This window comes from Ornithodoros turicata, unplaced genomic scaffold (assembly GCF_037126465.1).
Source record: "Ornithodoros turicata isolate Travis unplaced genomic scaffold, ASM3712646v1 ctg00000746.1, whole genome shotgun sequence".
In the NCBI taxonomy this organism is placed as follows: Eukaryota; Metazoa; Arthropoda; class Arachnida; order Ixodida; family Argasidae; genus Ornithodoros; species Ornithodoros turicata.
The window spans coordinates 1,042,416-1,064,663 of record NW_026999400.1 but is presented as its reverse complement, the minus strand read 5'-3'; the positions used below and the strand labels follow the sequence as shown (position 1 = coordinate 1,064,663).

Genomic DNA, 22,248 nt, shown 5'->3' with positions numbered 1-22,248 from the left:
TCGCCGTGCTCTATTGTTGTCCAGTCGTCAACCGGTTGCCGACGGCATATTGATGCAGAGCATTGGTCACGATCAGGCGCGGATCTAAGGGGGGGGGGGGTCCAGGGGTCCGGACGCCCCCTCAATTCCAGACTTAAACGTAGGGTTCAGTGGACCGATCCCAGCATGCACCGGACACTTGCCCATAGCGGACCCCCCCCCCCCCCTCGGAAAAATCCTAGATCCGCCCCTGGTCACGACTGTGAGCTGTCCTCTGACGAGTCAGGCATAAACACGGCATTTTCGATGCGACAACCATAGTTTTCATAAAAGAAAATGTAAGAACGACAATGTCGAAGTGCCCTCGGGATAAAAGAAAGGTACGGACGCGACCAGATTTCAAAGCACCATTCAAGGCTTCGTTTTCGAGCAAATGCTGGATCAGGGTGTTGGAGCGAACCGAAAACCGGAACCGAAAAAAAAAAACCGCTATTTTGGTGCGAACCGGAACGGAATCGAAACCGTATACGTTTTTCTTCCGCTCAGGAGGGAAACCGGAAAATATATTTAACGGTTTTCGGTCCAAGAAAAAACTTCGTCAGTTTGGAATACGGATAGGCGAATGAAACAGACGTCGTGTGCTCTGAAGTCATGTCATGGATACTATACGAGAGTTACGGTTACGGCGGAATGTATGTCGGCATACTATGACCCTTAGGCTCCCTTTGTAATGATTTATCGTTCGCGCACGCACACAGACTTAGAGGTACATGTGACTCTCTAGCAATGTGCCGTAGTGTTCATTTTAATTTGATCCCCGCAAACTCTCCTCAACTAAACAGCGACCCAAGGGGGCTGCGTAGCGGCTTCTTTAACGGTAATGTCGCGCAACGCGTCCCTTGTTTGAGAGCAGCTAAGTTGAATACATTTACGTATACGCGAGGGCAAGCCCGTGCGAAATGGCAACTCTTTTGTGGACAGGACACGAAGAAAATAAAACGGAGCCATCGAGCGCGTTTGTGAGTGAAGGTGTTCCATTTGCGTCGTACTGGTGCGGTGGTGCTTGCTGGCTAGACAGTATCAACAGACATTCGGATAGGACGCGATCGCTCCAATCCAGCAAAGAAAGAAAGTACTTTACGTATGACATCACGACAAACAAGTCCGTTTGTAGCATGTGCTTCAAGAAAGGAGAAAGCCCATTTGAACAGACACTAACCTACAGGAACCAGGAGCCACCAATTTCACAGCTGTTTATTAATATTAAATACCATGTATGCGGAAAAAACGGGTTTACATTTTGTAACATTTTTTTTTTTTTATGGGGATGAATATTTCCAGCAGAAGCGGAACCGGTTAAAAACCGGTATGAACCGTTATTTTTTTGCTCCGGAGCAGAACCTGTACCGGATCGTTTATGATGTAACCGGAACGAAAAACGTTTCGGTTCGACACCCTGTGCTGGATAATCTCGCCAAACGCGGTCGTTTGACGTCATGTGAGAACACCCTATATACGGCTGTGTTTACCACCCGCACATATCTACCGTCCTCGGCTGGGATCGAACTCGCGATCTTGGGCTCAGCAAGCCAACAGATTACCCACTGAGCTATACAGGGTGTTTCAGTTAAATCCCCGGGCTAAATAATTCGCGAACGGGTGCACCAATCCACGAGCTTTCTTTTTTACAAGTATCTGTCCGATACCACGTACAAGTTGCATACCGTGTGAATGAGTGGGAGGCGCTCATTATTAAAATAAAAATGCAAATGAGTTTCGTTAAAAAGCGTAACTTCTAAAGCAGGGCGCTGTCGGCATTAAAATGGGTACTACCCCTTTTGGGACCTTAAGTGGACACCTTTTAGAGAAAAATCTGCCACCGAAGCGGGTCATTTGTTGCAGTAATTAATTGGTTTCGGTTTACGTATTTTTTTTGCGGCTGGTCGCGGCGAAGCGCAAAAGGGCGTATTTCATTGGTGTAAGGACGTAATTCATTGATGGATAAGGGAGTGAAAGAGCGTCCTTTTGCGCTTCGCAGCGACAAGCCGCGACAAAAATACGTAAACCGAAACTAATTAATTACTGCAACAAATGACCCGCTTCGGTGGCAGATTTTTCTCTAAAAGGTGTCCACTGAAGGTCCCAAAAGGGGTAGTACCCATTTTAATGCCGACAGCGCCCGGCTTTAGAAGTTACGCTTTTTTACTTAACTCATTTGCATTTTTATCTTAATAATGAGCGCCTCCCACTAATCCACACGGTGTGCAGCTTGTAGGTGGTATCGGACAGATACTTGTAAAAAAGAAAGCTCGTGGATTGGTCTTGGTGCACCCGTTCGCGAATTATTTAGCCCGGGGATTTAACTGAAACACCCGGTATACCGAGGTCGTGTGCTGGTCTCCTCGGCTGGGTTGGGACCCGTGACCTTGAAACATTGGGGGGTAGTCATGTCCACCACTTATGCAAATCAATATGAAAGTAAATAGAAGGTTTCTGTTTGACCTCCCATCTTGTCTACTCAAGATTTATCTGCCTTTACTGCAGTACACAGTAGCGTTCGGACAGCGACCTGTGACTTATGTGGTTACAGGTCAGTCCATCATAAAAAAAAAAAAAAGAGGCTACAGACCACACATGCCTTAAACCGCTTTTTTGCACTTTTCCTCGCACTCTTCCTCGCACTTTTCCTCGCTCTCTTCACTTTCATCGGTTTCCTTTTTCCCTGAGCCGAAGCCTGCTGCTTCCATTGCTGCACCAACTGCTGCACCAGCTGTTCCACCCACTGCACCAACTGCAACTTGGACAGTTGCTGGTATCCCAGCTGCTCCAAAGCTCTGAAGGAGCGAAAACACGCTTCCTTTAGCCACTACTCCGATGGCGCTGTGCCACGCAGCCGCAACGGAACCTGCTCCTACTCCTGTTGCGGTGAATCCTAGAGCTCCTAGGGCAAGTGGTGCAGCCAGTACTGTCAGGCCAGCTCCAACTGCAAGATCCGACATGAGACATGTAAAACACTTGACTCGCAGCTCACCGGTCGTTTGCAAGCTCACCTATATGCACTCATTTACAAAACATGTGTAAGAGCATATACCTGGGTGGAACTGCAGCCAGGGACGCGGACAACTGAGTTAAAACAAAACACGACAGGAGACCTGCACACTCGCAACTAGCAGACATTTAATGGAAGGAGGCTCTTACATACAGTACACAGAGCAACCAACCAATTGCAGCACAGTAAAGACTCGAAGTGAACTTGCAACACATAGTAACAAATGGAGCGATAAGCGATAAGTTATTTCACACGTGAGCATGCAAAACTAATGTGATTCTATCAGGCACAGATTAGTTCTAGTCTTCATTAGTTAGATGTCTAGTTCGTGAACTCTTACCCGCAGCAACTGCAACCACGTGCTTCATGACTGTTCAGCAACCGTACCGCGATGGCACTGAAAGAGACAGTCCACAATATCCTCCTAATGCATCTTGCAAAGTATGAAATAAAACGGCATAACCGTGGCTACTGTTCGACGCATTTTTATTTTATTACCCCAGGTGCAAAACGTTTGCAATTGCAAGTGCATGGGGAGTACTCAGACTGGCTTAACATAAGAGGGCGAAACAATTTAATATGATGTTTCGATCATCGTTTCGTTTTGGCCACCGAAACGTCATATTAAGTTGTTTCCTTCTATTAAGCGAATGTGTGTGTGTGTGTGAATACATGTGACGTCCTCTGACTTTTGGTCTATCGTCAATTGCAAATGGTTTATGAAACAGTTCCACTTGCAAAACACATTTTCGTTAGACTGATCCGTGGGCCACTTGTAATACGAAACGTTTTTCATCTGGGCGGTAATTCCGGTGCGCGAAGTGAAGCGGTGGTGACAGGGTGGTGCCGAGCGAAGAGAGTTCGTTACGACTTTTATTGAAATTTCGTACGGTAACTGAATAGAAATTTTGAGTTGTAACGCCCACTTCGAAAGGAACACAGTTCGTAATTTGAAATGAAATAAATAATTGGGTGTTTACGTCGCGAGACAACTGAGATCATGAGCGACGCCACAGCGGTCGGTCTGTGGATTGCTTTTGCCCACCTGAGGGTTCTTTAACGTGCGATGAAAGCTCATCACACGGCACCCCGTATTTAACGTCCCTCGCGGAGTAATTTGAAATGAACTTGCGTGAGCAATGAAAGAAGAAAGTCACTGAAAAGGTTAGCCAGCTGTAGGATTCGAACCCACATCTTCTGGATTACCGTGAGCACTTTTGTTCCCATTTATGGACTTGCAAAAGGAGGAGAAACTTATAAGATCCGTTGCTTCAGAACCAATGCATTCTTAAATTTATTGTTCACTATACCGCCACGACTTCTGGTCATGAATATACCACCAAGAGAATACAGATGCTTCGTTGGAGCACTGCTCGGTGGAACCACATCACGCATCACGAAGGCTTCAAGCGGGATGACGGGTACCTTTCAGATTAGCATTTCTCTCATGGTGGACCAGTTTTAGTGTTTGCCACACTGAAATGTAAAACTTTCAGTAGCCTTCTCATCAGATGACTTGTGACCTTCCACTGTAGAAGCTGCAGCTCTAATTGCGTATTTAATACATGTCACTCCAACATGGATACGACTTGACATGAACCTGGGATGCGCGATAGAACATGTGATGAGATCATTCGCTCGCTACCTTCTTCGGTGGTAGCGATACCAGCCAACCATATCCGCCAATGCGAATCAAAGACGCTTAAGCTGCCCCCCCCCCCCCCCCAGTTCCACGCGCCATCTGTCTCCACTAACTATAACGAAATTTGGAGTTGGTCCGAGTCGGCCGACACCACCAACCAAGACAAACTCGAGTTGCTCCGAATCAGTGGCGAAATAAACTGACTTAGGCTTAAATAATGGCAGTTTTTTTTTTAAAAAGAAGGCATCAGCAGTTAGATTTGAACCTATGCACTGCGATTGCTGCAAGGTTGTTTGTGGGTGGGGTCACCGAGTTGGTACGCATAAACGCGTAGACGGCATGGTCATAAGGCGTTGGTTGGAGCTGGTGCAGAAAATTGACCCGTGTGAACGCAACCCCGGTATCTGTTGCTGACGCGTTGCAGCCAGGATATTCTAGGGTTTGGAATCTTTCGTGAAACAGTAGAAATTGCGGACACTGTGAACAAGATCCAACAATTAACGTGAGCTTGTATCCGAAATCGCATACAAAAGTGCGTCCCAAATTCTGCTATATCCCGCGGCCCATCAAAAATATGAGATATCACATTGCGAACGCATCCCCCCCCCCCGCTTTTTGCATGCCACAAGCCTTCCGATCTCGGTGCACAGGCAGTAGTCACGATTACATGAAATCGACAGCTGCGCATCGTACACCTCCTCGCACCCAGGCATGTAGAGGATACTCGAAAAACGTATTTGAAATAAGATACTAAATACCGCGATCGTAAAGTAATTAAAATACAGTCTAAATACTCATAAAATGTATGTATTTAGAGTAGAGTAGTAAATACTTCAAACAGTATTTAAGATACATCCAAAGTACTAGAGTCAGAATTAAATGCAAAGATTTAGGTTGTGAAATTAGACGTAGGCTTTATCCGCTCTTAAGGGGAAATGGAGGTAGAATAAAGGATCAGAAGAAAGGCGGCCACCCAGCAAAAAGAACAGAACTCCATAAAATGGATTCCTTGTGACCCCGAGAACATGCCAATTATCTGCTCCATTCGCGGTGTCATCCTCCTCACGAAGACACTTATGTCTAGAGATGGTACCCAGAAAAGCCGTCCACGGACTCAGCACTGAAGATCCGCATCAATCCTCAGCAATTGCGCTGCCGACCTTCTCAGAAGCAAGCTGAACGCAATGGCAAAATGTTCCTGGGGCGATGACCTTTCTTTGTAACCCTTAGTTTACCTCCTTGTTTCCCTAGTTTGCCTCGGCCCACTTGCTGTTTTTCTGGAATTGTAAAAAGCAAGTTGCTAGCGAGCCCTGTTCGCCCCTCTTCCCCGTGGTCGTCACACGACACGTGGCGCGTGGTTGGCAAACTGAGGTAATGTAATGAAAGTTCAATATTTGCCAATGGCCCCATGAAAATCAAACCAGTCTGCATACTCCCCGAAAGGAAGGATAAAAGTAATAGGAGTATTGAGTAGCAAATACGAAAAAAAAAGTATTTTAAATAGAGTACCAAATACCTTCCTGTAAAAGTACTGAGTAAGATACTTAAATACCAGCAAAAGTATTTAAGATACAGTATTTGGAGTACGATACTCCAAATACCTACATGCCTGCTAGCACCTATCCCCACAATAAGCGGGTTGGTTGACGTGGCCCTGTCGGAGAGGATTTGTTTTAGCCACGATATTTTTACGTTATTTGACTCGTTGAGGGGTACAAAGTTTGGGTGAGTTTGTACAGAAAGAGGTCCCATAGGTAATGCTAGTTCTGGGACCTCGAGTTATTATCTTGTTTTGTTAGCAGCTCTATATGGTGAATATATATGTTAGGTAGGTCAATCCTTCAAGAAAGAATAAACATCAACAATAGATATACAGTGAAATACATATGAGCGTGCAGTATATATAGTAGGAATAGTTAAATTATTACATTAGGAAATATACTGTATACAGAGTGATATATCCTATATAGATATGCCTCGTAAACATATGGCTCTCACTTATATGTAATTTATGAACAGATAAAAGACAAGATACATAAATGTATATATATATATATACATAAATGCACAAACCAGTCAGTAGAAGAAAAAAAGAAAGTCCAATGTTAAATGGCGCTAAACAGCATTTAACGGTAAAAAAGAGTGTAGCATGTAAAATGAGTGTAGCATAGTGTTCTATACGTTAGTTAAAATATAACGATATAATACTCGTTTGAAGAACAGGAAGGATGATAAGTTCGTTATGTTTGAGGGCAACGAGTTCCAGAGTGTAGAGGAGTAGTGAGCAAATGTGAATACACCGTAATTAGTTCTGCATGTGGTAACAGTCAAAGCGTTTTGCGATGATGTTCGAGTTATCTTGGTGGGTTGTTTGTATGTGAGTTTGATGTCTGAAATTGTTATCGTCTTGTGGAGTATTTTATGGGCTAGAAGTAGAGCGCGGAAATTGATCAGTTTTTCCAATGGGATTATATTTATTGCTGTGTATACGGATGTGACACTGTCAGTGCGCTTCATATGTAGAATGGTGCGTATGGCAGTGTTTTGCGCTATTTGAAGGGGGTGGAGCGAAGATTTATATGTAATGCCGTATACAGCTGCACAATATGCTAAGCGAGAGTGAATAAATGAATTATATATTGTTATAAGTGACTTTAGAGGAAGGTATCTGCGTAGTTTGAAGAGGAGACTAATGGATTGGTAGGTGCTTATGCAGAGAGAATTAATGTGATTGTGCCAGGAGAGCTTTTCGTCAATGATGATACCTAGAAATTTTGTACGTTCGACTTGTTTTAGTGTGGTATTGAAAAAGTGTAAGCTGAGGTTGTCTGTGGTTAAGCGTTTGTTTTTTTGGTCTAAATAATACGTATGTGGTTTCATCGAAGTTTGCTACTAGTTTGTTTAAGATTAGCCATGACGATAAGTGTTGCATGACGTCATTAGCTCCGGAATATACTTCGTTAATGGTTGGTCCAGAGATAAATAGGGTAGTGTCATCCGCGTATAGTACGGTTCTGCATGCGAGCTGCGTTGGTAAGTCATTTATGTAGACCAGGAAAAGGAATGGTGCTAGTATTGACCATTGTTGCGATACGCTTTCGTCCCAGACAACGCTGAGTGTGATTTGAAAAAGCTAATCTACTAAGAGGGAGTCCCATAGGCTAGGAACCGATGTCACAAAAAGAAGCAAGGAAAATAAATAAATAAATAAAATAATAGATGCTAGTAAGAATGGCTGTTCTATTTAATGAACCAGGTCGTTTGTTAGTCCTCGGAGTCCGCTACCACGAGTTTTTTTTCTTCTTCCTTTTGTTACGCAGAATGGTGTTGCATCCTTGTCGTTGCGCGACCCGCCCCGCTGAACCTGTCTTGTTGAAACACTGACTGCCTGGGATAGAAAGTACTCGTAGTTCCAAAAGTACCCCGTACACTACGCATTACTTGAAAAGTGAGTCAAATACAGTTACAATTACAAAACATGTTATTGCGAGAGTAATTAATTACAGTACATTGCAGCGTCGGGATTATTTAACGAATTAAGCGTCCAAAGTCATGAATTACAGCGTCCACAATGCCGAAACCAATATCAAAGTAATATCAAATGCAATCAAAACTTATACTGCGAAGCCTAAGAATGACCATGGTTCAAAATAGGATATCACTGACGAACGTGCTAGTTTCGCGTTTTTTCGGTGTCTGCCGTAGTCGCTTTTGAATAAAATGTACATTTTAGCAAAGTTATGCTTTGCAACGCGTTCAGGCGGGGTCCCATAGCCTCGATTCGAGCAGCAGCAGCAGAGCAACAGCAGCGGAGCAGCAGAGCTGCAGCGACACGAGCGGTCCCATAGCACTGGGCGAGAGCAGCAGCGCTGCCGAGTTGCAGGAATTCCCTGCTCTCCCGTATCCGAATTTTTGGTTGCTGTGCTGCCCTGTTGCTCCGCAGCCTGAGCAGCCGGTCTCGAAAGCCAATCAGGAGGCTGGTTGGTATTGTTTTCGTTCGACGGTGTTCAGGGTTAGCAGGGCGGTGAGTGACGGCAGAAGGTTTGTTTCTGGTTGTTCTGTGATTTGATTCTGAAGACCTGGATACGCTGGTGATTGCCAGTAGTTTGGAGAGAGTGTTCAATCATTGGGACTGCGTGAAGTGCGCTTTCAGGACATAATTCAGTTCACATAGTTCAATAAAGTGTTCGACCGAACCTACGTGATACATATGTTATGTACCAGTTGTAGCTACATGTTCGCTTGTTTTCTGGAAAGTACTTCAAAACCCGTGACCTGATAACGTACAAGCGAATTACTTTCACGTCCATGCCGTGTGAAAACCAAACCGAACAAATTTCTTGTGGTCGGTATTCCAAGACCTTGCTAGGTAGTTGTAAATGAAACTGACCCTTGAAAAGGGTTAGATGGAGATAGACAACGTTCATACAACAAAAAAAGGTCCGATAGAGATAGATAATGAACCCATTCCTTGTGAAAACAGGCAGAAAGCAGTGAGTACTAGCAGAAGGGGCCTTTGTTTTCGTTAGACAATTTTATCTCATTAAGAGCAACGTACGCATTTGACAGTCACCGTAAATCAAAATAGTATAGTAACGAGGCAATATTTATACGACAAAATCCCGTAGAAGAATCTCCACACAACACAGCAAGGACTGTTCTGCACAGCAGTAGGACGAACCTTGTCATGAAACTAACTACACATCAACGAAGAGTCAATCAGGTAATACGAGGCTCAGACCACCACCACCACACTCATCTCAAAGTTCACTTATGAGCTCCAAATCCACAATATATCTCTCACACAAACACCTTTCACCTAGGATTGCGTTCCTAGGTGTGTGTACTAAAAGGCTTAGCCGCTGCGTACGCCTTCGGAATGTGCGAAATGTAAACAATGCCACGGTTGCCAATACGCTTTGTGTTTCCTAAGCCACTGCTGCCGCTAATTCAAAACGAAGCTATGGGACGCCTCCAGCAGCAGAGCAGCGGCAGCAGAAAGCAGCTGCTCGCATAAAGCTATGGGACCCGGCCCTTAGGCTTAGCAGTGCAGCAACACAAAACGTATCGACATTCGCTATATATTGGTGATAGTTTATAGTTATGTGGGACTATATAGTGACTGTAATGAGACCTAGGTTGGTCTACGTCTGTTGACCATAGGTCCACTTGAGTGCCGGCGTTGTGCCGATGTGGGATTTTCAACTTATATCACGGATTTAGAGGGTTTTGAGGATACCCCCAGTTTACGCTGTCTCTGTTCCTCAAGATACACAATGGTCTCGCACGCGTGCAAATGTACACGTTTTAAGTACCGATGGATTAGGATACAGCAGAAACCCCTTACCAGCGTTATAAACTGCAGCTGACGGCCCAAGTGAGTGACGCTCACGCTGCTCACGCCGTGTTGTGGTAGCCCGGCCCAGGCAGCAGACTGCAAAAACGAAACTATGCGCAAATACTTTCTGCTCTTTACTGCGCACCACTATGCGACTTTGCTTTCTCCCTTTCACCGCTCTTATGGCGGGCTAGTCCTTCTAGTCCTTCTAGCCCGCCATACCGCTCTCTCCCGAGAGCAGAGCAGGCGCTCACCTCTCTGTTCCATTCGTTCCAGTCAATGAGAAATATGTCGTTCGTGAATGATTCGTCCTACGAGGCACTCGAATGAACCGAAGGGTGAAAACATCCGCTCACCAATTCACCAGGCTATACCGACGATTCTTTGGGTGTTTGCTCGTTCACCATGTGCACTGTGCTACAGCGCAGTGGCTGCGCAGTCGCCATCTATGGTGTAATCTGTGAAGCTGTCGTCTTCTTGCGGAGTGGGGCACCATATTCGGCGGTCGCCTACTCACTTTGAGGAGATGTTTATGGAATGGGTAAGATTCAAAGTGCAGGCAAACTGGTGAAACATAACTAAAAGTTTTCTCCGAGTCATTTTGCATCGAATTGACTCATCACTGACGGTGAAACATCACCAAATTTAAAACTCGCTGCGAACTTGTACCGAAACAAACTTACCGCAAAGGCATTCAACTTTTTTTTTAAATTCCCCCGTTAGCGCCGCGAAGCAGCTGTTGGAGCAGCCTATAGATGTGGACAGATGTAGAGAGGACAGCAGGAAGGAGTGGGGGACATGGGGTTTAGTATGCGTCCTGGGCCGACTTCAAGGGGAACTGTGCAAACATTCGTCTGGGAAGTCTTCGGAGAACTCAACGAAAATCTCAGGCAGTACAGCCGGTGGTACGATTCGAACGGTCCACCTTCCAGCCTTTCGACTGAATCGGTTCGCCGAAGTTAAAGATTTTAATGGAATTCAAACGTGGTCATGCTTCCGGTCAACACATTCTCTCACTGAAGTTTGGTTTCATAGGACTCTGCAATAAATTTACCTGACAAGTGTTGTAGAGCGTCAAAGCTATCAGTGCGTTCCCTAGTAGTAGTAGTAGCACAAAACGACTTGTAAACGTCTCAAAAAGGTGTTGGCAAGATTTTGTTTTGTTTTGTTTTGTTTAGAAGACGTCCTCCATCCTGTCTACATAAGGTCTTCTAGCTTTGGTTAACTTGACGCTTATTAAAATTATTATAATGCGTTATTACACATTATATAATATTATTATTACACACTGCACATTATTAATAATGAAAGCGTCGAAGACTTCGTCGAGTCGGTCCTGAAGATATATTATACTATAGTCTATTATGTGTTTCTATGTTGTTCCAGGACAGTACATCCTTTCTCCTGCCCAGACGGAAAATTCAGTCCTGTGGATATCCATCCGAGATAGTCTGATGGAGACCTGCCTCTTTTTTTTTTTCTTTTTTTTTTTTTTACCTCGGCCACCGTCACCACACACGTCCATTTCGTTGTCAGTTTCTCCACTTTGTTTGTTTCTCGTATCTGCTATGGCGTTTCAAAAGGTAGAAAGAGAAAAACAAGACACCGGGTGTGTATTGTAATCAAGTAGGAGAACTATATACCTATGGGTACTTGCAAAGGGGAAACAGATACCATACGCTGTACTGCTATCCGATTAGATCGGTTGGCACCCGCAAGTGTTACAGTGTTGAGCCAACCATCCTCCCCGTTTGTTCTTTACGTTATACGATGATCGCGTTATCTGTCATCAATGCATATATACTGTGTTTACCACATGGGAGAGTAACTTGATAAATAACGCTCTCTTTGCACACTACATACAGGGTGTTTATTTTTATTCGTTAGAGAATTTTTATTTAAAAAAAAACTAGCAGCGCAAAATACAGGGTGTGTGCAGAAAAACATGACCCGCATTTTTACATGTAACTCGCTGTCTACTTAGCCGAGGAACTTCCGGTGGCGCACGACGGCGTATTTATGCGTGCGAAAGCTACAAAAAAATCCTGGAAAGCATACTCAGTGTAAAAAAATAAACAGAGCGCGAAAACATGAGCTTCCATGCATTAGAATAGGGTGGTCATGACAGTGCATGGTAGTGCATCTCGGTCTCAGGAGAGTTATGTGCAGGCACCGCTAGGGGTACTGCCGATGAGCATCCATGTGGGACATCGTTTCGATTTATGCACCTATAGCTCCCCTAGCGGTACTTAGACACAACTCTCCTACGTCAACCGTGTTGCCCTTTCACATACACCCTGTTGTCCACCATGTTGCCCTATTCTGGTGCACGGAAGCCGACGTTTTCGTTGTCCCGTTTATTTTTTAAGCTGAGTATGGCTTCCACAATTTTTCTGCAGATTTCGAACGCATAAATGCGCCATCGTGCGCCACCGGAAGTTCGTTAGTTAGGTAGGCAACAAGCTATGTGCCTAAATGCGGGTCATGTTTTTCTGCACACACCCTGTAGATGCCGTTTTGGCAGTTGAGTTCTACGGCCAAGTTGACATCCAAGAAAGTACGCAACTACAAGATGTCTAATTACATAAAATTCATTAATGAACTCTTCAATTAGGGGATTTCGAGCAAAAGCGGGAGGTCAGAATGAGAGACCATCCTACACATCTGTTCTTGACTAGTTCTTCTTGCATCTCTGCGCGTTGTTGTTCTTTAATGTGCTACGCCCGCACAGCTGTCTCAGGTTTGTTTGGGAGCAGAAACTACTACTTCAACATTAGTCGTTCCTTTTCTTAAAACTATGGGACACCACATGTATGCATGATATGACGATTACGTGCCCTTTCTTGCCCGGTTCTGGCTGTCGTCCCAGGTTTTGAGCTGCCTGAGCAACCCCTCGCGGACCGAACAGGTTTTTCGGATAACCTCCACTGCGGAACCTCTCTACTTGGTTAGTAAAACTATCAGCCATACGGTGTGGACACGATTTGTTAAGTGCGTTACGGAGACAGAGGTGAGCAATACCCCGTTTCACAAGTTTAGAATGGATGCGTATACGAAGAGGGGAGTCAAGTCCTGTAGATCACATAAACAAAATACAGAAGCCGACACTGAAGATTTTTGTTTAAGTTTAATTTGTACAAGCTTTCGCGTGGAGGTCCACGCTTCCTCAGGTACAAAGTGAAGTGGTGACACACATAAGTATATATAGTATAGACATATACACTGCTGTACAAAGAAAGGGAAGAGGAAAGGAGATATGGTGCCACATGTCTGTGTACAATGAATAGCTGGGCAGACGGATAGGTGACCTCTAACCGTTTAAGAACAGTAAAAGGTGTTGTTGTGAACAAAAAGGCTCGCCAACCCAGTTTCGCGGAAGGGGGGTCAGGAGTATGGGAAACGAGTGGCCCAGAATAGACAAAAGGGAAGGTTACGGATTATCTAAGGGAGTACCAGACGATGACTGAAAGTGGGGATTCAAGAATTGTGCACAAATAAATATAGATATATAGCTACTAAATTTACATAAGCGGATATAACGAGCCAGGACTAAGATTCAGACCATTTGGTGTGAGACACTTGAATTGCGAAATTAAGTAGGACTCTCTATTCTTACGTTTAATGTCGGTGCGGAACCCAGATTCTAGCAATATAATTTTCAAATCAGTTTCAAAATCGTGATTAGGTTGATTGAAGTGAATGGCGACAGGAGTTTGGCGGGCATTTAGGATATCAAATTTGTGGCCATAAAATCTTTGTCTCATTGTCCTTTCCAAAATTAACGCTGTCCATGACCATTTCAGTAACCATACTGACATTTTGTTGGCAACAATGGATGTCGTTTCGCTATACACTAACATTCCCAATGACGAAGGTCTCTCTGCTGTTGAACACTTCCTTAATTCTCACCCTTCCGATATTCTTCCCATGCCCGCTATCATCCCCCTTTTAGAACTAGTTCTTAGCTGTAATAACTTCGTATTCAACGATCAACACTTCGTCCAAATTCATGGCGCTGCCATGGGCTCCCGGGTTTCACCTAATTATGCCAATTTATTCATGGGTCGTTTTGAAAACTCAGCCCTCAATTCTTTCCCCCTTAAGCCACTTATATATCTCAGGTTCATCGACGACATTTTTGTCCTCTGGTCTGGTGATGAGGCATCTCTGCAGTCATTTTTTGATCACTTCAATTCTCTGCATAGCAAAATTAAATTTACCTGTAACTATTCAAGGTCATCCATCAACTTCCTTGATGTGACAGTGTCATGTAAATCTGGTAGGCTGACCACTGAACTATACAAGAAACCAACGGACAAGCGCCAGTATCTCCACTATGAAAGCTATCATCCCAATCACCAGAAAAGGAGTATTCCATATGGTCAGTTCTTGCGCCTGAAACGAATCTGCTCAGATCAGACTGATTTTGTAAAACATGCTCAGCAAATGGTATCTGATTTCGAAAAAAGAAATTACCCATTTGAACTCATCCATGACTCGTTTGCCAAATCATCTAGCCTATCCAGGGAGTCCTTATTCACCCCGAAACGCAAAGAGGACTTAGGTAATGTAGTTTTATCCACCACATATCATAAATCACTTGTCAATACCAATTCCATTCTTAGACGCCACCTCAATATATTACATGCTGACGAGCAATTAAAGGAAATTTTTCCCACTCCCCCAATAGTAGCATTCCGTAGATCGAAAAATTTGCGTGACATCCTCACGTCATCATGCACGATGAAGCGCTCGCCGGGTTGTTAACCCTTATCCCGGGTCCAGGAAGAAATGTCCCCGGAAAAAATGTCCCCGGAAGAAATGCCCCCGGAAAAATTGTTCCCGGAAAAAATGTTCCCTGAAAGAAATGTCCCCGGAAAAAATGTCCCCTGAGGAAAATTCACTTTTGGTACGCGTGGACTGGTTGACTTCGGACGTTGATTTTTTACTAGGACGGTGGTGAACGTTTGGATTTTTGAGCACCAAAGCGAGTAATCGTATATGGTATTCCATTTCCGAATCCAATATGGAATTCAATGTTCGAGTTCCAAATCGAATTGATGCTTCTACTAAAGCGAATATATTTGAATAGTTCCGAAGCTGCACATGTAAGGCCGGCATCTCCTTTTTGTGTGAATAAACATATACCCCCCCCCCCCCCCCCCGTCGGCACATGTAGGGAAAAAAAGAGTAAGCGCTATACTTAAGCACACATGTACCGTACATGTTTGTATTCCAATTTATGTTGTATATGTATCCAATTACGGTTATGCAACGAGTCGCTTAATTTATTCGTATTAAATTTCATTTTAAAATGACTACTCACACATAGCATTTCTTTGCCTAGGGAGTCGCTGTGGGTCAGTTTTGGTGAATTTACTTCGTTGTGTCTTGCAACAAAGCGGCCTGTACAGTCATGGGGCTCCAGAGATGTGACACCGCTAGACATATTGAAATACATTTTTGCCTGTCAATTTTGTTGTCCCCCGCATTTTATTTTCCTTTTTACACATCACCCTGCACGTCGATCTGCGCTCTTCTAATACAGAACTTGACATACTCCTGGCCATTCCGAATGACATCTTCTCTCCTGATTTGTTGAAACTGGACGGCGTACTACTTTGTGTGACACTTCACATTTGTGCTAATTAGCAGAGAAAATGTTTTTCCGTGTTAGCGCCGCGAAGCAACTGTTGCTGTACGAGGTGTACAGGCGTGGACAGAGGACAGCAGGAGGGAGGGTGATAGGGGGTTAGTATGCGTCCTGGGCCGACTTCAGGGCTAAGTGTGCCGATATTCGTCAGGAAAGTCTGACGGAAAACCCAGGGAAAACCTCAGAGAGCACATCTGGTGACCGGATTCGAACCCGTGTCACCTCCCAGTCTCGACGTGAAAGGCGATCATCCAAACCGCTACTCCACGCGAGCTGGTACAGAAAAAAGTACGTCTCGCTCTTATGTTGATGTTGATGAAGAAGAAGAATACTAGGGACACGTTAATTCCCTCAAATCTGAAAGGATAGCTGTGTCATCAGGCCTAAAATCTAGTCTCAAAATCCCGGCGTTCTGATTGCACATCAGTCAGTACGACGTCACGCAGGATATACTTCTTAGTATAAGAAGAAAGGAACAAAATAAGAATATCCCAGCCAAGTGTGCACGTTGTATGAACGAACGTAACATTTGATTGCAGTGTATTCGCTACTAGAAATCGTAAGTGAAAGTAGGTCGAGCTTTCCAAGTAAAAACACTTAGTAAGTGGTTAGGAATTTTAGTATTTATTTTTAGCCCGAGGACTTCAAGACCTGCAATATCGCAACCGGGGATTTCGCAAAAATTCCACGCGTACCAAAAGTGGATGTTTCTCGAGGGGACATTTTTTCCGGGGGACATTTTTTCCAGGGGACATTTCTTCCGGGAACATTTTTTCCGGGGACATTTCTTCCGGGGACATTTTTTCCGGGAACATTTTTTCCGGTTCCCTGTTATCCCTGTGGTAGTACACGGTGCCAGACCTGTAAATTTATCGCGCCGTCCACCATTGCCCGTAGCACTTTGGGTGACTTCTGTTTGAAAATTCGTCATTCACTCCACTGTAATTCACCCAATATTTGTTACTTGATATTCTGCGGCAAGTGCAATTCACAATACATCGGTGAAACCTCCAACACAATGAGACAAAGATTTTATGGCCACAAATTTGATATCCTAAATGCCCGCCAAACTCCTGTCGCCATTCACTTCAATCAACCTAATCACGATTTTGAAACTGATTTGAAAATTATATTGCTAGAATCTGGGTTCCGCACCGACATTAAACGTAAGAATAGAGAGTCCTACTTAATTTCGCAATTCAAGTGTCTCACACCAAATGGTCTGAATCTTAGTCCTGGCTCGTTATATCCGCTTATGTAAATTTAGTAGCTATATATCTATATTTATTTGTGCACAATTCTTGAATCCCCACTTTCAGTCATCGTCTGGTACTCCCTTAGATAATCCATAACCTTCCCTTTTGTCTATTCTGGGCCACTCGTTTCCCATACTCCTGACCCCCCTTCCGCGAAACTGGGTTGGCGAGCCTTTTTGTTCACAACAACACCTTTTACTGTTCTTAAACGGTTAGAGGTCACCTATCCGTCTGCCCAGCTATTCATTGTACACAGACATGTGGCACCATATCTCCTTTCCTCTTCCCTTTCTTTGTACAGCAGTGTATATGTCTATACTATATATACTTATGTGTGTCACCACTTCACTTTGTACCTGAGGAAGCGTGGACCTCCACGCGAAAGCTTGTACAAATTAAACTTAAACAAAAATCTTCAGTGTCGGCTTCTCCAAGTTTAGAATGGCTAGAATCAGACTTGTACGTAACGGGTAATTGCGTTACTAGTAATCAATTACTTTTTTGAGTAATTTGTAACGTAATCGATTACTTTTGGGGCTCAGTAATTTTTTGAGTAATTCAATTACGATTTTCAGTAATCAATTACCAAGTAATCGATTACTTGGAAATTCACATTGTTCGGGACGATGCACACACACATATATTGGGATGATTCACCGCCGCGAGAAGACAAAACCAACTGCCCTCTGCAAGTTCGGTGCAAGGCAGCTGTCTTATCTTTAGGACTTTTCTCTCACAGAACTCTCAAAACTCTCAACCTCTCGACACATTTGTTACAGAACTCTCGACCCCGATAACCTAGTGCCACTCTTGTGACCATGAGCCCCTGTCAGTCTTGTGCGGAATACTGTCGATATCACAACGATGTCGACGATCTGCAATGACTTGTCGCCGTGGCCTCAGCTATCGAAAGTAATTGGCAAAGTAACGCGTTACTTTTCAAGGCGTTACTTCATTACTTTTTCCGGCAAGTAATTTGTAACGGTAAAAAATTACTTTTTCGTAGAAGGTAACGGTAATCAATTACTTTTTTTTTAGTAACGTGTACAAGTCTGGCTAGAATAGGGGCTGGAATCCGCGGGCCCCATGCTGTTGCGGCTCAGTGCAGACCAAGCGCGCGACAAAAATTCGTGCGCTTAGGAGTTGTTGATGGTTATGGGGGGCTTGAGCAGAGGTTATCCGAGAGTGGGTTGTCTTTGCGGAGGGCGAGGCACGGAAAACGAATTCCTCAAGCAAGAGCGCGCGCTATGCTGCCTTTCCGGAGCTCTCTTACCACAACTTTGTGAATGCAACAAGCAATGGAAAATGCGAGGTTTCAGTACACTACGCTTACAAAGTAATAGTTTGCAGTTTGTTCGACAGCTTAATAGTTGCTGCAGGCTAATTTAGATTTACTTTGAAATGGTTTCAAATATGTTCTGCGGCCCCCGGAAAAGATCGGCGAGGGGAGGGGGGGGGGGGGGGAGAATGAAATGTGGCCCGTATAGGATTGCAAAGGTTCCCAACCGCTAACATACGCCTTAAGTTTGTGCATGTTGAATTGTTGCACTGCCCATTCCCCCGACTACGTTTTCCGCAATATTGTTCGTGGCCTGTGGGTGCTCTTCGCCTTTGTTGGACAAGACTAAATGGCTTCCATTCGCGCCGCCCGTCCATGTGGGCAATCGAATGACTATCATATCATACATACCTTTACACTCTCGCTTGTTCCCATGCCTCATCTGGACTCTGATCCTCGTTCTGGCTTTTAAGAAACCCTGCCGCGGACAGTCAGCGTCTCCAGACAGGCTCGCAACCATCATCATGCCCTACTGCTGACATTGCTGCCAACATTTGGCCCTCTACAACAGCATTTCCCTGAACACTGCCCACTTCGTGCTATTTACGCTTTTACGCCAATGGTACAGCCACTGCATGTTGCATACTGCGGTTTAAAGGGGCGGTGCACACGCTCTTAGGAATTTTATCTCCTATACCAGAAGCACAGCGGAGCAATGTAATTTGAATTGCTGTTACCACACTACAGCGCCAGTTGCGTAACCACTGTATTTTGCAGTTTAAAGGGGCGGTGCACACGTTTTTAGAGGTTGTATTACTACTGTTCACCACTTTGGTGCCAGTGGCGCAACCACTGTATGGTGCATGCTGTAATTTAAAGCGACGCTGCACACACTTTGCGGAATTATAACTTCTACAAGCACAGCAGAGCAATGTACTTTCGATTACTCTATACGCTTTGGTGCCAGAGGTGCGACCACCGGCACATTGCAATTTAAAGGAGTGGTGCACACGCTTCTAGAAATTTTATTTAGCTTCTTCCTGTGGCGCAGCAGAGCAATGTCCCTATAGGGCGCGTTTCCCGCGCTGACATACACACCATGCGGTTCCAGCTTTACTTATACAGACTCGTTTGGCTGAGCACCACGGAAGCAGGATAGCGTTTTGCGCTGGGTGTGCGACGTGTGCCAGTTGATGGTACGAAACGAAAGTAGCGGAATATGCGCGAAGGTGAGGTAGTCAAAAGAAGGATAAAACGTGTATTCCCAAGCAGCGCAACAACCTGGCACACTACTGGTCCAATCCTGGGCCGGTATCGACAGTATTGCACCAATATTGGGCAAAGATGTTGCGCTGCCTGGGTTATTGCTGGACACATACAATATGAATAGCGTTTCACCGTTGCAGTTCGCCCAGAGATGTTTGCGACGGGGGGGGGGGGGGGGCTCATTATGCGGACCTACGACCATTACTACGTCGAACACTCCACGCGGAAGAACGCCAAAATTTACGATATATAGCACGGCATATAGATTTGTTCCGCGGAAAATTGGGTCTTCTGATGATCATACGGGTCTTGGTATCAAAGTGGCGCGGGAGCTTACGCCCTGAAAGGCCTCAAACGGACTTAGACTGAAACGGTCTGAATACCAACATTGGGCCAGAACTTATATCTTCACAGAGGTTTATGCACGTGCTAGTTGCCTTCGTGTAACAGCCCATCTCGCTTCGCGAAGTCATAACAGCCTCCAGTCAGACGCGATCGCTGTACCGTGTAACAAATTAGGAGTAAATTTACACGTAAGGTGGATCAGCCTATTTGTGTGGCGACGTGCTACACGTGCCGCAGGATAGGACTGCGGATAACTTCGACCACGTGGGGCTCTTTTGACGTGCGCCGGAAATCTTCGACACACGATGCTATGTTTACCCAGAGCCGTTTATAAAGAGTTATAAGAGAGTGGCCATTAGGAGGAGCCTAACTCGAATGGCGTCATGCGCCGTCACGGCTGAACCACCTCCCTCGCCGTGCTCTATTGTTGTCCAGTCGTCAACCGGTTGCCGACGGCATATTGATGCAGAGCATTGGTCACGATCAGGCGCGGATCTAAGGGGGGGGGGGGGGGGGGTCCAGGGGTCCGGACGCCCCCTCAATTCCAGACTTAAACGTAGGGTTCAGTGGACCGATCCCAGCATGCACCGGACACTTGCCCATAGCGGACCCCCCCCCCCCCTCGGAAAAATCCTAGATCCGCCCCTGGTCACGACTGTGAGCTGTCCTCTGACACGTCAGACATAAACACGGCATTTTCGATGCGACAACCATAGTTTTCATAAAAGAAAATGTAAGAACGACAATGTCGAAGTGCCCTCGGGATAAAAGAAAGGTACGGACGCGACCAGATTTCAAAACACCATTCAAGGCTTCGTTTTCGAGCAAATGCTGGATCAGGGTGTTGGAGCGAACCGAAAACCGGAACCGAAAAAAAAAAAACCCGCTATTTTGGTGCGAACCGGAACGGAATCGAAACCGTATACGTTTTTTTTTCGCTCAGGAGGGAAACCGGAAAATATATTTAACGGTTTTCGGTCCAAGAAAAAACTTCGTCAGTTTGGAATACGGATAGGCGAATGAAACAGACGTCGTGTGCTCTGAAGTCATGTCATGGATACTATACGAGAGTTACGGTTACGGCGGAATGTATGTCGGTATACTATGACCCTTAGGCTCCCTTTGTAATGGTTTATCGTTCGCGCACGCACACAGACTTAGAGGTACATGTGACTCTCTAGCAATGTGCCGTAGTGTTCATTTTAATTTGATCCCCGCAAACTCTCCTCAACTAAACAGCGACCCAAGGGGGCTGCGTAGCGGCTTCTTTAACGGTAATGTCGCGCAACGCGTCCCTTGTTTGAGAGCAGCTAAGTTGAATACATTTACGTATACGCGAGGGCAAGCCCGTGCGAAATGGCAACTCTTTTGTGGACAGGACACGAAGAAAATAAAACGGAGCCATCGAGCGCGTTTGTGAGTGAAGGTGTTCCATTTGCGTCGTACTGGTGCGGTGGTGCTTGCTGGCTAGACAGTATCAACAGACATTCAGATAGGACGCGATCGCTCCAATCCAGCAAAGAAAGAAAGTACTTTACGTATGACATCACGACAAACAAGTCCGTTTGTAGCATGTGCTTCAAGAAAGGAGAAAGCCCATTTGAACAGACACTAACCTACAGGAACCGGGAGCCACCAATTTAACAGCTGTTTATTAATATTAAATACCATGTATGCGGAAAAAACGGGTTTACATTTTGTAACATTTTTTTTTTTTACGGGGATGAATATTTCCAGCAGAAGCGGAACCGGTTAAAAACCGGTATGAACCGTTATTTTTTTGCTCCGGAGCAGAACCTGTACCGGATCGTTTATGATGTAACCGGAACGAAAAACGTTTCGGTTCGATACCCTGTGCTGGATAATCTCGGCAGCTGCGCCGAAAAAGTCACCACCACCATGGCGGCCAAACGCGGTCGTTTGACGTCATGTGAAAACACCCTATATACGGCTGTGTTTACCACCCGCACATATCTACCGTCCTCGGCTGGGATCGAACTCGCGATCTTGGGCTCAGCAAGCCAACAGATTACCCACTGAGCTATACAGGGTGTTTCAGTTAAATCCCCGGGCTAAATAATTCGCGAACGGGTGCACCAATCCACGAGCTTTCTTTTTTACAAGTATCTGTCCGATACCACGTACAAGCTGCATACCGTGTGAATGAGTGGGAGGCGCTCATTATTAAAATAAAAATGCAAATGAGTTTCGTTAAAAAGCGTAACTTCTAAAGCAGGGCGCTGTCGGCATTAAAATGGGTACTACCCCTTTTGGGACCTTCAGTGGAAACCTTTTAGAGAAAAATCTGCCACCGAAGCGGGTCATTTGTTGCAGTAATTAATTGGTTTCGGTTTACGTATTTTTTTTTTGCGGCTGGTCGCGGTGAAGGTGTCCACTGAAGGTCCCAAAAGGGGTAGTACCCATTTTAATGCCGACAGCGC

The 22,248-nt window shown here is 45.0% G+C and overlaps 1 protein-coding gene and 1 long non-coding RNA gene across 5 annotated transcripts in view; both read right to left on the bottom strand.

Annotated features, from left to right (window-relative positions):
* Positions 1–22,248, bottom strand: part of LOC135374723 (interferon alpha-inducible protein 27-like protein 2) — a 115,941-nt gene that overhangs the window by 47,958 nt on the left and 45,735 nt on the right. The gene's annotated exons all lie outside the window — the stretch shown is intronic.
* Positions 3,414–11,266, bottom strand: LOC135374725 (uncharacterized). Of its 3 annotated transcripts, none has more exons than XR_010417094.1 (3): positions 10,263–11,266; positions 10,018–10,118; positions 3,414–3,425 (listed from the first exon to the last, which is right to left on the bottom strand). It is a non-coding gene; the product is annotated as an uncharacterized LOC135374725 (long non-coding RNA). The 3 variants fall into 3 exon arrangements; XR_010417095.1 differs by having other exon boundaries at positions 10,018–10,104; XR_010417096.1 differs by having other exon boundaries at positions 10,018–10,104; positions 10,365–11,264.